Source organism: Gavialis gangeticus, unplaced genomic scaffold, assembly GCF_001723915.1.
Source record: "Gavialis gangeticus isolate Ggan-Ray unplaced genomic scaffold, GavGan_comp1, whole genome shotgun sequence".
NCBI lineage: Eukaryota > Metazoa > Chordata > Crocodylia > Gavialidae > Gavialis > Gavialis gangeticus.
This window is the reverse complement of record NW_017729013.1, coordinates 8,260,871-8,277,960: the sequence shown is the minus strand read 5'-3', so window position 1 is coordinate 8,277,960 and position 17,090 is coordinate 8,260,871.

Genomic DNA, 17,090 nt, shown 5'->3' with positions numbered 1-17,090 from the left:
ATTCACATCAAAGCTTATGATGGGCAGTTGGATGGAAGCTGGGATATTATTTTGGTTTTTGGTAAAGTTTCAGGCAGTTTTGTTCAGTCTGTGACTTGATCAAGCTGTTAGTCCAAGGTTCAGGTTATAGACTGGCAAGTAGCTGAATCCCTCAAGTAAGCTCTGAACTCTGGCAAAGCCTTTTAACCAATTCAGTTACTCATGTGTCCCATGTCCAATTTCCCTTGCAGCCAGGGTTTGCTGCTTCTGAAATAAGATCACCTTCATTTTTTTGGTTCGTAACCCACTGTTGGTAAGGAGAGAGTCATGTCATCTATGCTGTTCCATACTGCTAAATGAGAGTGGAGTCTCAGTTCACTAACCAGCATTGAGAGATGTTGTTAGCCAGGCCAGTCTGGTGTCTGGCACAAATTAATTCAATTTAAAAAAGGCTGAGAACCATTGACTTAGATTATGACAGACAGGGCTAAAACTGCAAAGGAAGTTTCCAGTGTATTTGCATTCACCCAATCCCCCCAAAATAACCTTTTGTTGCGAAATTATCCATGTTTGTTCTATATCTAAAAATGCATATTTGCATGGGTGTGTCCTTCTGTGGTTGGCTGTATGTGTAAAAATGTAACAAAATCCCCAAGCACTATCTGAGTTTTGCAAAAAGGAAATAAATATACTCTCCTCATTTTAAAGTAAGTGATTGTCATGCTTTTCCCCACCACACAGATGACTTATATACTGCAGAACTTTGAAACCTGTATTTAGCATGCACACAGTCCTCACTGAAGGTTATATCCATAGCCTCTATTAGGAAAAATCCTGACTGCATAAGATTAAAGTTATGGATCACTGAAAAAATAGCTACTGCATCCAGGGACGTAGAAAGTCTGAGTGTTCACACTTACAGAAAGGTGCACTGTGCATGAATGGTATTTCTACTACTTACCTTTGATACGGGCTTTTTCTGTGTAATAAACACAAGTTGTCCTTGAAGGATTTCAAGTGCTTAAGACGTTTCACACACATTATTGTATGTTGTATACTGTTTTAGGCTCTGATTCTGCAAAGCACGTGAACATATGTTAAATAATCCCACTGGAGTCAATTAAACTATTCACGTATATTAATTTTCTATAAAATGACTTATGCTTTCATTTATTTCTTAGCCTGGCACACAAATCTATTTCAGCTGAAGATATTTGTACATAATACTTTGAATTTCCATCTAAGAATCCTTTACTACATGTTTTACACGTGCCCATGAATTAAACCTTACAATAGCCCCTTAAAGCAAGAAAGGAGCTATTAATGCCATTTAACAGATGGGAAAACAGAGGCATACATTGATTAGAACTAGATTATCAAATGTGCGCCCTAATTGGAAGCATCCAAGATGAGACACAGGTTGCTTGATATTGCAGAGGTTCTCAGCATCCTCAAGTCCAACTGAGATCAGTTAAATTACTCCTAGCTTGTGCCACTATAATTTTCAACAAAACTCAGGACATGGTAACTTTAATGTGCAATGGTACCCTGAACACAGGACTTCATACAAAGTCTTATATTGTGAGTTTGCTTCTTGGGCATATTTATCATCAAATGGGCTGAATTTAGAGATAAAAATAAGCATTTACAAAGCCAACACAGCTCTGAGGGAGCAAACTGGATTTTTCCCCATCCTGTATCTCATCAAATATGTGATCCACTCACATGTGTCTTCCACCCACCTGTGCTACATCACTAAAGATGATGAGGCTGCAGAGGAGCCACTGAGTTCCCGTCTGAACCTACCTAAAATACCTTAATTCCTGTGGTGAGTCAAGAGAAGGAAAAGGTTCAGGTTGTGTTTATAGAGTTGGCAATAAGAATCAAAAACAGCTTTTTACTTATCAAATGAATGCGTTGGATATGGACTCACTGAGAGATAATAAAAATGTAACCACACAAAGCTATTTTTATAGTCAATTTCCATAGGGGAAGTGAACTTTAAAGTTCCAGGAGCTGCATTAGCTCAGCTGCACTGCTCTGAAATATATAATATTTTCTATTCTTGAATTTTCTGGTTAATGATGTAGCTTAATATACTCTCTTTTAAAAAAGAAAAGTAAGTAATATAAAACATAAGAAGTGCAATGCAGCTGAATTAATACAGCTCTTGGAACTTGTATTTCTCGATTCTTGCAGACTTTATCTGTAGAATGTTAGGAATAATATATTAGCGCCGCTTCTAGTATCTAATAAAGATGTAGTCTTAAATGTCACACCAGCTTTAGCCTCTCTTGTTAATGATAGGCCTTGACTGGATTCCCTAGCTAAAGACGGCTTCCTTAGCTTACCTAAGATCACAGCATCTGCTAGTTCTAATTTGAATCATTTTCATGCTAATCATGAGCAATGCACATTGCCATCAAAATGTAAAGGTTGACTGTAATTCAGACTAATCTACATTCCCTTAAACATCAAGGACCTGATCCAAGGCCCCTTGAAGTCAATGGAAAGACACCTTTTGACTTCAATAGGAACTAGACCAAATGCATCCCTGTAGTTACCCAGGTGACTTCAATGATGTTTCAGTCAGGCTTAATTTATTAATTCAAAGATTGTATATGAAATGCACTCCTGTTGAACTCTTTGGAGATGGTGAGTGATTCTGATAATAACCTAGGCCCAGTTCAGCCAAGTACTTATGTATCCACCTAACTTTAAGTATATGTATAAACCCCTTGATTTCAACAGGAGCTGACGGCCTTTGTTCTGGCTTCTGCTACTAGTTATGATAGACGGGGTATAGACAGTTGACCAAACACATTGGAAAGTCTATTTCACCCTTGTAGTCATACAGGTGTATCTTCAGTTTCAGAATAACTCTGCTCAGAGACAGAATTAGTGATCAGTCCAGGAGTCACCTGGGCCCCTTCCTGAAGTCTTACAGCTCTAGATTAGTGGCATACATTCTACTTGTGTTTATTGATTATGTCTAAAGTATAATACTTTGCATTTTTCATAATCAATATTTTTCTGCCAAGTGTAGATCCAAATAAAAATAGATCTAGATTGATCTCAATTTTATTTTCAATTTGGCACTAGATCTATTGTTCCTAGGTTAGATGCTAACCCTCCTGACATGCCTACTGTTGTGGTGTTCTATAGCTGTATCACTCAATTAATTTGCAAAAATCCTGCTGGCTACTGTATTATACATTAGTAAAGTAATTGAGCAAGGGGCCTAAATGTTTTAGGAGCCTACATCCCGTTTTCAAAGGTGCTTAAGTCATTCATTGGGACTTAAGGTCCTTGGTGTCTAAAGGCACACCTATACTGATTCCTCTGCTTTCTGGAGAGCACCACTGAGAAGCAAACCCCTGCATGTCCACACTCTTTCTGGATTCACTAGACCCCTGAAATGACACACCAAAGCTATCACTACCAATCTTAAGGTATCTGTCTGTGGTAAGACTGAGAGCAACAGTGCGGGTAGCCCACCCATTTCTGGGTTTAGTGCACTGGGAGTAGGATGATGTGGCAGGGACATGGTTCTCAGTTGCCACAAAAGAGATATAAAGATGCCTGAAGTCACTTTTTAAAAGGGGCATAACCTTCTAAGTCTCTTAAGTGCCTTTGAAAATGTTATCCTTTGTGCCCAGGCCACTAAATGGTCATGACAAACATGCATGGCAAATATAATAGCAACAGTTTGGGTTATGCTAGCATTTCTTCTATTGATTTAGGGGTTAAAATAGACCCCCAAAGTTTCTTCCACTGGATGAAAGGAATCAGCTTAATGTGATCCTTCTGGCTGGTGGCTCAAAAGGCACATCTCCAATTTACTTTGGTGGGCACCTATGCTTTTCAGAGTGCCTGATAGGAAAGCACTAAAAGGGTCCCAGCTGCAGGGTTCATAACTGTGAATGTTATTGAACAGTCCTGTCCTGCTCATGCATGAATTGTTCTTCCCTACAAATTGCTCCTCTCTAAATTTCCAAAAATTCCAGGTGAGCATGTACTGGGATCAGTGTGAAATGTAGGGAGGATTGTCTGAGCTTTTGCTGATATAAACTCCTGTGTAGAATCTGAAGAGGACAGGACATCCCAATGGTGAACTGAATGGAAAATGAAGGAATAAATGGGATTCCTTAAGCAGGGGACAAAGATGAGTGTTTTAAACTGAAATCCAACATACGAAAGTGCAAGTGCTTTTAAACAGAACCAGTCCAAGTGATAGTTTTTTTCTCTCTCTCATGTAATTATAAACAGCTTTGATTTCAAAGAGAAAATCAGGCAGTTATTTTATAATTAGAGGTGTGGTCTAGTGCTTTGAGCATCAGATTGGCAGCCAAGAACCCTTCGAGTTTTAACCCTGTCTCTGACACTGATACCACTTGTAGCCTTGGGCAGATCAGCGTGAGCTAAATTTTTGTCTGTGCCTGTATGTGGGTACACAAGGTGAGGAGAATGTTTGTGTTCTTCAGAGTAAGATGGGAGACCTAAGACCTTATCCAAAGTACATAGAAGTCAATGAGAGCCTTTCCATTAACTTTGATATGCTACAGAACATGCGTCTTGTGCATGCCTGCACTCAAGATTTGTGACCCAGATTGAAGGAAGAGTTTAGGCATATGTGGCTGCAATTCAGGAAATCCAGCTCTGTTGATTGTTGTGTCAATAGCAATGATAGGTTAGGGCAGCCTTAAAAAAATATTGTGCTCATATACTCTAGTAGGTTACTTCATTTGGAAGAGAGCCTCCAATGTATGTCAAGGAGAGACGACTCAGTAGAGCACTCATGGTACTTGGATGAAAGACCATTTTTTTTATTTCCTTCAAGTACTTTGCAGTTAAACTTCCATCCATTGTTCCCTTTCTTCCTGGTGTATGCCTTCTCCTGCATAACCCCTAACTTGAGGACTCCTCCCCTATCCCTCTCTTCTCGGTGAAGTTTTTCTTGTCTCACTGAGTTGTCTGATTTCTTTTCCTTGATTAATACTAGCATTGACAAAATTATCATCCCTAGGGATTCTAATTGGAGGGATGATCCCCTTTTCCTCTTTGCTTGTAGATTTTTCCATCACTCTCAGCTTGCTTGGGGTTCTCAGACAGACTCGCAATCTCCCTTTTCACGTTTGCCTTCATGTTCTTGATTTTTGTTTGCTTGGGGCCTGCCTCTTTCTAATTTGAATATTAGGCATCTTGCCATTTCAGATGACGGATAACTACTTTGATGTGGCTAATTATGATGGAGAGCGGGCAGAGAAAGCAGGACTTCCTGAAGCTGTTATAAATTCACTCTCTATATAAACACAAAAGTAGCAGCATGGCCCCTTTCGTATTCAGCACAATGCTGGACCTAAATTCTGTCCCAATCAGACCAGTTCTGTGGGACCCTAGCCTACGGGGAAGATTTTGCCTTTCAGCCTGTGCAACTGAAAGGAGGAGGTGGCAAACACATTGAGGACATTTTGATACTTGGAAATAGCAAAGTTTAGGAGGTCTCCCTTGAAATGGCTTTAGTGACGAGGACCTGATTTCCTTAACATTGTAACTGTGCCTGCCCTGTTTCTTGTTACCACAAAGATGCTGGATGATAATATTTAACAAAACTTTAGCACTGTTTTGTAAACATTAGCTAATTGAAACTTGAAGTGCCCTTCAGAGGTTGGTAAACTTTAGCTCAATTATAGAGGTAGGCAGGCAAACTGATGTTAAGAGAGACAAAGGGATGATTTTAAAAAGGATCCAGAATCCCTTTGAGTTCCCGAAGTGTGTCTACCTCAAAGCCACTCAGGTGCTTTTAAATTGCCAAAACTTTTTTGCTGCTTGGTAGTAGAGTAACAATGGATGGGCAAGCAGGGCATGAGTGCTGGGTGTTGCTTGAGAGGGAAGTGCTGAAATGGAGCTAGGGGGTGCCTCATTCTGCCTCTTCTTCCATTTCTTCACCTTGCAACTTCCCTGCAGTGACTCAGGCTCCAGCAGCAGGGAGGGTAGAGCAGAAGTGGCAGCTCATAGTGCAGGAATAGCAGCCTGAGCGTTGCTGCTGTGGGGAGGGATGTTGCCTTCTCTTTTGCTGCTGAAAATCAGTGTTTTAAATGGCCATTCAGCACTCATGGGGCACAATATGTGCTGCTACTGCTTGTTCCTGGGAAATGCCCATGCATGTGCACACTGGCTTGTGGCACATTGCCCTAGATGGGGTAGGGGAGGCTGGGCCCAGCACCCGGGCTGGCCCTAGCATCCTTACTTGGGGTCCTGAGTGTGGCTTCAGCCAGCCAGGATCTGGTTTCCAATGACACATGCTGCCACCACATGCACTGCCCCACTTTCTTAAGGCACAAGTTTTTTTGACACCAGGATTTCCCAGTATCAACCCCCCTCCCAATCTGCCACACACTGCAAATTAGCCATGTGGGGAATGCCTGCAGGTGCAGTGTGCGGTGTCACAGACGGGTCTGCAGTGCCATATACCACACATCTGCATGGTGGCAAACAAGGGGGATGGACATCTCCCCCAGTAGCAGCAGATTTCTGGCTGTTGCTCCTGTGCTGTGCACTGCCACCACCCAGGGCTCACAACTCACCAGTTATGCCTCTGCTGCCTGGGCCTCTGGTGAATGATTTTGGAGGGGAAAGTAGGCATGCAAAATACCTTGTTTGCCAAGGAGGTGATGGGGGTACACAGACAGGTGATGGGGGTGACATCCATATACAACAGCACCACTTAGGAGGAGGACTCTTGTACTCTGTATTCCACTTTACACAGAAAGGCAATGGAACCGTTTTGCTTTTATTTGTACCGTAATAGCACTCAGCAGCCCCAGTCAGGACTAGGATGCTATTGTGCTGAGCACTGTACAAACGCACTGAAAGAAACAGTCCCTGCCCTGAGGAACTTGCAGTCTTATTAGCAAATCTCACAGGTATTTTCTTAATATGAATTTATTGCTGACCTGACTGCCTTGGAGACTGAAATTCTTTATTTATCTGCCAAGCAGGCACAGCACGAGTTTCAACAGTGCTTCCCACATAACACTTTGCTGATATGCTGCAGGCCTGACCCACAGTCATCATCTCCTGAGAAGAAAAGTTAATTTAGTCTCAATGCCCATTCATCCCTTGATTTTTCTACTGAAACTTCAGCCAGTGCCCGTGATCATTATATTTATGAGACCCTAATCAACTGGACCAAAACCTTTCACCTCATTTCACGCAGTCCTCTTAAGAGCCATTAAATGGGAACAGTTTTTATTCATTACGAAACAGGGTTGGATTGGTGCTGTCGACTCCCAGCAGAAAGTTTAGAGTTTAGAAGTGCTGACAGGAAAGGATGAAATGGATTGCTTTGTAAAGGCCAAAATGCTGTTGCAGTAGGAGGCAAACAGGTGGGTAGCTCACCTGAGAGATCTCTGATATTCTCCTCTTGTGTAAGTATCAGTTCATGGAACGAAGCTGAATGGTAAACCACAGCCTGCTCTCACTTAATCTGCCGTAATCCCAAGGCTTCAATGGGAAGCCGCGTGACCCTGTAGATAGGTCACTAGCCTAGAAGTCACTGTGGGCAAGCACAGATGTTCAAGAAGCCTGTGGTGAAAGTGCTCTAACTTTCAAGCTGCCGGGTTTTTGGTTGTAGCCATGTTGGTCTAAGGACATAGGCAGGCAAGTTTCTTTGAGCAGGCGTGATATCTATCTACTCAGTTGGTTTAATAAAAGATATCACATCTACTCAAACTTGGCCAGCATAACTTTCAAGCTTTACCCTAAGCACCCTGTTTAGTTTGGGCAGAAAGAGAATACATGTTAGGCCTTGGGAGGTGAGGCAGGGCTCTGAGCCTGCCTGCACGGCCTGAGCACAGCAGGCAGCAGGGCTCTCACATACTTCCCAGTTGCCCTGCAGGCACCCTGGGCTGCTGAAGACTCCCAAGTGGAGCTGAATGGCCGAACTGCCCCTGGTTGGCTGGTGGGGACATCACGGCTGCCCACCTGGATGTCCCGTCCCCCTCCCCACACACACAGAATCCAGGTGTCCTGGACAGTCACATACATACATGTAGACACACACACGTAGACACACACACACATGGAACTCAGGCGTCCATCACACACATATGCAGACACGCACAGAATCCAGGCATCTGGGACATCACTGGGCCATCCACTTCCATGAAGCCAATAATGGTGATGTCCACCTCTTGTGCAACTCCGCATTCCCTGGGGTGATGGAGAGAGGGTGCTACACTTCCAGGGTCTGCGATATTATCATCAGCCGTGTCATCGGCCATCCCCCCACCACTGGCCTACCCTCTCCTGCCCTGCCTCCTGACTCATGGGGCCCTGTGGGGAGTGGCTGGACCACTGGAAGGACTGCTTCAATTATGGACCAGGCCTGGCACCTCAAGCACATGTGGTGCAAGGATGGGGGAGAGGGTGAACCACCTGCCAGTGTGTGCGGTCCTGGCCCTGCACTGTGGCAGGCTGTCCAGATCTGTGAAGCCGTGGCCAACTGCCTTCTCACCTGCATGGATTTGGAGCCCTCCCTGGATAAGTAGGGCCTGAGAGCTTTGAATGCCCCTGCCCCGGCACCAGGCCATGGGTCTGCTGCCCTGGGCTCCTCTGGCCATGCATCATGGGCACCGCTGCCCACAACCCAGGCTGCTCAGGCGCTGTCCCCCTTCCACCCTCCCTCCCCAGCACCTCCAGGGGCAACACCGGGGTGCAGAGCAATGCAGCATGAGGAAGAGGTGTGCCTCATTGTAATCTAATGTTGAAGCTGCCAAACTGTTAGTGTGTTTATTAAACAAAACCTGTGCAACATTGCCCACTCTGGGACTTGGAACCTTCTACTCAGCTAACATTGAGAGATTGGGGGAAGACCCTGCCTGCAGGGCAGTTATGATGTGGTGCGGTGGGGGGAGGCAGCTGTGGTGGGCCTCAACTTACACACAAAACTTTGGGCTTCATGTGAAGCTGCTGCCCCTCAGTTTAATTAAATGTTGCAGCTGCCAAACTTTTCATGTGCACAATAAAGAAAAAATGTGGAACATTGCTTGCTCCGAAACTTGGACCAGAGCCAAGGGGGCTGCCATTCCCTGCAGCTGGACCGGGGCCTGCAGTGGCCTGGGGTGGTGGGATGCCCCTACCCCTGCTCTCTTTGGGACTCTGTGCCTGTGCCGGTGACTGCCAGCAGCCAGGCATAGTGAGTTCGCCCTGGAAGGTGGGCTGAGTCAAGGTAGGCCCTCGCACAGTGTCTTGGGCAGCCTTGTCCCCCTCCCCTCCTGCACTGCTGCTTCCCAGAGTGGGCCTTGCTGGATGCCTTCCGGGCTCCTCAGACCATGAGTCAGTGGTTTTCAAGTGCCATATCTCCTATTCCAGGGTCCCCCTGCTCCAATCAATGTGCAGCATGGAGCAGTCCCCCATGTCCACCGTCCATGCCCTCCTCCCCTCCCCCATGAGACTCATGCATGTCACCCTAGGTAGGTGTCTCTGGAGCGGGGCTCTCCATGCTGGCAGACTGCCCACCACTCTGGCCTGGGAGGGCAGCGGTCTCCCCACTGATGCCTCTCAGGTGTGTCATAGCTGGATCCCATGCCATCGCTGACCATGTGCATAAACTTCATATCCTGGTACTGCAACTCTCTCAGCTCCATAGTGTCACATGCGACCTCCCTCAGAGAGTGGCTGGCCATCTGTAGACCTCATTCTTGAACCTTTGTAGTGCATTCCTAGGCCTGGACAGCTCATTCAAGCATTGCAGCACTGCAGGTGCAAGCAGTCCATTCCAGTCCCCCAGACAGATGTTCCTCTTTGGTCCTCATGTCTCTGGCATGGTCTATGCACATTTCTCTGGTGCTTTGCAGGTGTCTGATTGCCCATCCTGGATTCAGCATTTTGGGCTGCACTACTAGGCCTCTTGCACAGTAATATGGAGTCTGCAGTCAAGGGAGACACCAAGCGACCTGTGCAGCTGCTCACAATGTGGTGCTGACCATGACAGACGCCCATGTTCCACCTCCAGCTGGGAAAACCCAGTTTCCTGGGTTATATCTCCCTGCTGTGGGAATCAGGAGGGCTGGGAAACCCAAGCTTCAGGGACCGGAGACATGAGCCTTCTTCGGTTCTCTGGGAGGAGAGGGAGGGGGGAATGGGAGGAGCAGGGGTTTACTATAGAGAATTCCTGTTTCCTGCTGCACCTTACCTGCAGTGCTGCTCATTCATAGCTGCTCTGTCAAATGGCACCTGGGGGGTCACCAGTGAAGACATGTCAATTTGCCTGTCGGTTACCTTGTCAGTGGGGTTTGAAAAAAGCTTTCAGTGTATTTCAGCATCTGTTTGGGCTCGGGTTTATGTCAGGTGGATCCAGGTAAACTCACTGGCTAGTCTGAGAAAAGCAACACAATCTTGAGGGATGGAGCAGTCTGTTGACAATTACCCAAATGTATGGCCCCACTCAATGTAACACAGATTAATAAGCCCCCAACAAGGGTTGGGGGATACTTGCCTGGTGCTTCGTTCCAGGCCAGTGGTGTGGGGGTTTGTGGGGGAGAGTTGTTTGAAAGGCATGAGGTCAGTGAGGAGCACCAATAAATCAGTATTATCAGTCTCCCATGTGCACAATCATCAAGCCAACAGCACGCTGAATATTAGAGTAGGCAACCACATCCTTCCCTATCGGCATACCCCAACTTACTAAGGAGTCACATTAGACCGTTCCCTCACCTATAAACATCACATTCAGAAGGTCAGCACAGGCAAATGCCTTAAGACGTTTAGCCAGCATGACATGGTGTGCCAACCTTAAAGCACTCAGAACCACCACACTTACAATGGTATACACCCCAGGAGATTACTGTGTCCCTGTATGGTCCAGAAGTTGTGAAACTAAAGAACTCAACACTGTACTTAACAGTGTGCAGAGACTCATAATAGCCTGCACAACTTGCACACACCCAGTTGTATTCCCTGCACTCTAGGGCATTAGACCAAGTGACATCAGAAGACAGACCCTAACCACTCTCCTGCTGTCAGGTTTATGGGCTTGTGGAGAGCAGCAGGTTGGGAACTGTGGCCATTTTTGTTGCACTAAATTGAGACAAGGAGTGGGGTGAATGAAAATGAAATGATCGTTCAGCATAATTCGGTCTGAAAATCTATTCCTACAGCAGTTTATACCAACATCAAACAAGTCCCCCATGGAGCACAACCTTGCCAGAGAAGCATGGATCAAGCTGAACAGATTGAGATCTGGATATGGATGTTTCAAAACAACACTGTACAAGATGAACATCTTGGAGAGAACCTTGTGTGAATGCAGTGTCCACAATAAGCACAGCACTTAATCACAAGCTGCAATCTTTACAAATGCCCAGATGGGGTAGATGGAATCTGCACGCTGAGCGATAATACCAGACAGTGGCTTATAGCTGGCCGGTGGGTGAGGGGGGAACAAGGGTGGCGGTTAGAAACAGGGGCTTTGCTGACCCTTGTTAGTGACAGCCTGGAGGCAGGGCCAACCTGGTGCTCGGGCAGAGAAGATGAGCTTTCGCCTAGGCTAGGTCTCCACCCCACAAAGGGAGGTGAGCAGGGTGCTGCAATGCTCCATGGGATGTTGGCAGAATGCAACCTACTATGAGTTGTGATGGGATCTGGTACAGATGGTTGTTACAGTGCTCTAACTTACAGTGCTGAAGTCTGATACCACATCCATCCAGTGTTATCTTGGAGTAGGATCCACAATTTTTATAGTACTCTGTGGCCCTGACCCTCTGTTCGTTTACGACTGTAGCGTACTTTATGTGTGCCCACTGTGCAATAAGTGTAACTTCTGTACCTGGCCTCTGTCTGTGCTTATCGATCCTTTGCTGAGGACTTATTACATGACCTCAGACAAATCAGTTCCCTTAAAATGCTAAGACATTTATTCTCTTTTTTGATCTGTGGGAGGAGGAAACACAGAATTTGGATTGTGGGTTTTTTGCTTTCCTCTGTAGCAGGAAGCTCAGTCCCCTTCCTTGGATCTCTTGAGCACATTTTAAAAAATTACTTCCTTTCCTTGCAGTCCCTCATCTGCGCATGTCTCCGGGCCGAATGTCACTGGGTGATGGTGTCCACTGGCTCTTTGATCTTGTTTGAGGACCAGTGGGTGCTGGTCAGTGTGCTCTGCTTGGTGCCCACCTTTGGAGCACTCGTTATTCATCTTTAGCTCACACTCCCATCCTCATTTTTGCTTTAGTTGTCCTAAGTAATCAATTGATATGCCCCTACTGGCCTTCCTGATTAAGAGAGGCTTATAATTCCTTTTGTTGGTCTAGGTCCACGTTTGTCTAGGTATAACAAATAGGACTTTTCTTGCAGTGGCAGGATACTGATGGTGTCTCTGCTTTACCTGTGTCAAGTTACGGTTTTTGATATCCTTGAGCATTGTGACTGCACCACAGGAGCCTCCAAGGACTCTTTAAAGTCCCTAAAGCAGTAAAAATCCTCCTCCCCTTCCCCTTCCTGCTCAAAGGCATGTTCCCTGCCTGCCCCTTCCACTGACCTGAGAGTGGGGAAGCACCAGAGCCATTCCTGCCCACTGAGGCTGGGCTTAGTGGGGGATGGAGACAATAGCAGCAAGGATGGATGTGGGGGTTCCCCTTCCCTGTGCTTTGACCAGACAGGATGGGGGGATCTGCTCTCCAGTTTATAGATTCACAGATTGCAAGAGGCTGGAAGGGACCTCACAAAATCATTGGGTCCAGCCCTCCTGCACTAGGCAGGAAAGACACGTGTGGTCAGGTGATCCCAGCGAGGTGACCATCCCATCTCCTCTTGAAGATTTCCAGGGTGACTGAACCACCTCTGGAGGGAGCTTATTCCACAGTCTGGACACCCTAACTGTGAAGAAGTTTTTCGTGGAGTTGAACCTGAGGCAGCCTTCCACGAGTTTGTGACCATTACTCCTGGTTTTCCCCAAGGGTGCCCTGGTGGACAATTGTTCACCGAGACCTTGACGTACTCCCCTGATGTAGCAGTAATCTGCTACCAAGTCCCTTCTCAGCCTTCTCTTTTTAAGGCTGAAGAGGCCCAAGTTCCTCAGCCTTACCTCGTATGGCTTGCCTTGCAATTGCTGATCATATGGGTGGCTCTTCTCTGGACTCTCTCAAGTTTTTCCATGTCCTTGCTGCAATGTGGCACCCAGAACTGGACGCAGTACTCCAGCTGTGGTCTCACCAATCCTAAGTAAAGTAGAAGAATAACTACCCTGGTTTTGCTTGAGCTGCATCAGTTGATGCATGCCAGAGTATCGTTTGCCTTGCTGGCTACAGCATCGTACTGATGTCTCATGTTCATGAGACATCAGTATTGTCTGTTATTACCTTAGGTCCCGTTCAGTTGTGGTGCTAGTCAAATTAGCACCACTGAGCCTGTAAGTATGTTGGGGATTGTTTGTCCCAAGATGGAGCACTTCACACTTCTCAGTGTTGAACCTCAGCTGGTTCTGATCTGCCCAACTCCCCAGCCTGTCCAGGTCTGCCTGTAGCATATCTTCAAGCATCACCACGCTCCCCCATAGCTTGGTGTCGTCTGTGAACTTGGGCAGTGAGCTCCTCACCCCCTCATCCAAATCATTGATAAAGATCTTGAAAAGCACTGAACCAAGCACGGACCCCTGAGTTGCCCTGTTGTCCCTGACTCCTTATCTGAGCCCAGCCTCTGCTCAGCCCAGCTGTCTCTAGAAATTCCCCGTGCCAGACCTTCAAAGAAAGCAGCAGTGGCAGGTGGTAGAGTATGTGGGGGAGGGAGAAGAGGAGGAGAAGGGTATGCCTCTGAGCAAGAAAGGGAAGGGAAAGGGGACTTTCACCTGTTTCAGGGACTTAAAAAAGTCCTCAGGGGCTCCTGCAGCATGATCTGCCTACACTGGTAGGGGTAAAGGAGGCTGGGAGCAAGGGCTGCAGTGTAGATTACTGGTCCTGCATCCCTTTGAGAAATCATGGATCTGCCTCTGTAGTTGTTCATGTAGTTTTAAGAATAGCTTTGACAAACACTTGTATGGGATGATTTAGATAGGAATGATCCTGCCTTGAGCAGGGGCTGGACTAGATCAGTGTTTCTCAACCCATGGGTCATGACCCAAAAGTGGGTCGCCAACAAACTTTAAAAATGGATTCTCCTTTAAAGGAGAAAAATGGGAGAAACCATGGCTTTTCCCTTGCAGGCTATCAGAGCTCCAGTCTGCAAGGGGCTTCTTAGCCCACACATGAGGGGGTTGGGGCCTGGGGGTGGGAGGCACTGGATCGGGACTGGCCTCTGATGTTTACAAATGGGTCCTGGTACAAAAAAGTTTGAGAACCACTGGACTAGATGACCTGAAACCCCTTCCAGCCCTACGTCTCTATGATCCTTTACTCAAAGCATCTGGGAATGTTGCTGATCCCTGCGATTCTTTATTCAAGAAGCAGGCTCTGAAGAATGTTTACTGCCCATCGTTTCAGTCATCACTGTTTGGGGAAATTTTAAAAACCTCCTTTAAATTTAGCAACCAGAAGAGGATATGATGCCGTATCATACAAAATAATGTCTGCAGGTACTGCCTTGGCAGTCAGAATGCAATAACGATGAAAGGCTCAGGGGGAGAAAGGCCATGAAAAGCTGCTTAGCATTACTCCCTTTCCTTTGTCTTTCCAAACACTATCTAATGGCTCTCTGTGATTATTGCTGTGCATTCCCAGGAAAGAAACCCGTGCTCAGTTCTTGATTCTGATCTCTGTGCCAGTACTGGCAGGGATGGGGTACACTTCAGCAGCATGCCCAGGCTGTGAAAGGAAAGGCAGCTTGTATCCTGCAGTTGTCCCCAAGGATTCTGCTATCCAGTCTCAGAGATACTGTTTTTGGAAGCAGCTGCACCCAGCAGTGAGGGTCATCATAATCCTAGGGAAGATACATATGTTGGGGGACCATCATATCTTTGGAAAGAATAATTCACAAAACATACCACCCAAACCAGACTTCTTTTATGATAGAGTGTAATGCAAATCCATCCCTCTTCCATGCCTTTTTGCTTATACCAAATGACTATCAGCAAGGTTGGTGCAGGAATCTGGGACTCGAAGTTAAATGAATGTAGCATATATCTTCATCATCCTACTAGCTGCATTGCCAATCTGCAGTTACTTGTATTCATTTGCTTTTCTGTGCTCACTTGTTTTTTTGCTGATTTACAATACAGGTTATAGATTATCAGAGTTTTTCAGTATAAAATGTGTTTTTAGAAGGCTCTTTTTACAGTGTGAATGACATGCAACCCATGTTTTTATCTGTTTTGCTGTGAAAAATCCATAGTCACCTATGACTTCATAAACATCCATATGTTGCCCCTGGGAAATTCACAAGTCTACAGATAATACTCACATCTTCTAGCTTCAAATATATCCCATGAGATGAAGGAAACTCTCTTAGCAGCCTAGGGTCGAGGACATAGAGTTAAATACTTCTGATACATCTAGGGTGCATCTACACATGCCCCTATGGCACTGTTGTTACTGTACTGTCAATTAGTACTTCCTTTTGGAAATACTACATGATGGCACAGTAACAGCCTGTACTGAGCCGTCTATGTAGCACACGGTTTTTTTAGCAGCTAAACCAAGGGAGCGTGTCACTACAGCGGGGTAGCTGTGGTATCACGGTTTTTGCCCACCGACGCAACGTTGCCGCAGTGTGTTGCTACAGCGACATAGTGTCATCTGTAGATGTGTCCTCAGTAGAGGAAAGTGTGTGTGTGTGTGTATTCAGGGGCATACCTGGGGGGGGGTTGCAGTAGTGCAATTGCACCCCTCCCCTCCCCCTTTGATTCCTGTGCCTCAAACTCTAAAACCAACTGACGGGGAGACTTCATGGATCATTAGAATCTACCTGATTCCTGATTCCTGCAGAGCTTTCTTTACTACACAGTGGTTAGCAACTTTCACTCGTTGGTCTTGATGTTCCATTAATCAAGCTGTCCTTTCTTTTGCAGTTTTGCTGTCTGTTAGTCATTCCTGCTGATATCTCTCTTCTATTTCACAGCCCTGAAGACTGTTTTTAGTTCTAGCTGAACTCAGGTTTGGTAGTATTAACTCAGGTGTACATTAACCCAGGTGTGGAAATGGGTAACAGTGAAGGGTTGGATACTTTCAGGATGCTCTTATTCAGATTCATAATACAAAATCTAGCCTTCTTATACACATACCTATAATGACTACAGGACTAATAAAAACAATATCTTTTGACTATTTTTGCCTAGTGTGTTTTTTTTTAAACTTAATATTTTATGTAGTAAATCAGTGCACTTTCTAATAAAGTTGAATTTAGTTTTGCTTTGATCCTAAGCTGTATAATACAGTTGTGGGTCACTAGCATATTAGTAAATCTTCTAGTTTCTCTTTAACTGGAGAATAATATGGGTTGTGCTGATGTGTTACACTGTCTGCACCCCACTTTTCAGAATCCAGATCTGCCCATGTGCAAGCATGCTCCTGTCTAGACAATGAAGTAAATTAAGGTGTGAAGTTACAGAACAATAATACTAGCTACACCACACTAATTCACTGTGTGGATGCTCTTAGGTTTTGTCTACACAGAGACATTCATGAAAGATCATCTGAATTAATTAGCTATTCTGTGCTAATTCAACTGTATGGACACTCTTGAGTGTCTTGTACACTAAATGTTTCATAGTTTCATAGTTTCTAGGGTCAGAAGGGACCTAAGTAGATCATCTAATCTGACCCCCTGCCGTGGCAGGAAAGAGTACTGGGGTCAAACGACCCCAGCAAGGTGATCATCTAGCCTCCTCTTAAAGACCCCCAGGGTAGAAGCCTGCACCACTTCCCTTGGAAGTTGGTCCCAGATCCTAGCCACTCTGACCGTGAAGTAGCGCCTCCTGATATCTAGCCTAAATCTACCCTCTGCCAGCTTGTGACCATTATTCCTGGTCACTCCTGGCAGTGCTTGGGGGAACAGGGACTCCCCCAGAGCCTGCTGGTCCCCCCTGACTAGTTTATAACAGGCCACTAGATCCCCCCTCAGCCTTCTCTTGTGGAGGCTGAACAGGTTCAGGTCCCGTAGCCTCTCCTCATAGGGCCTGCCCT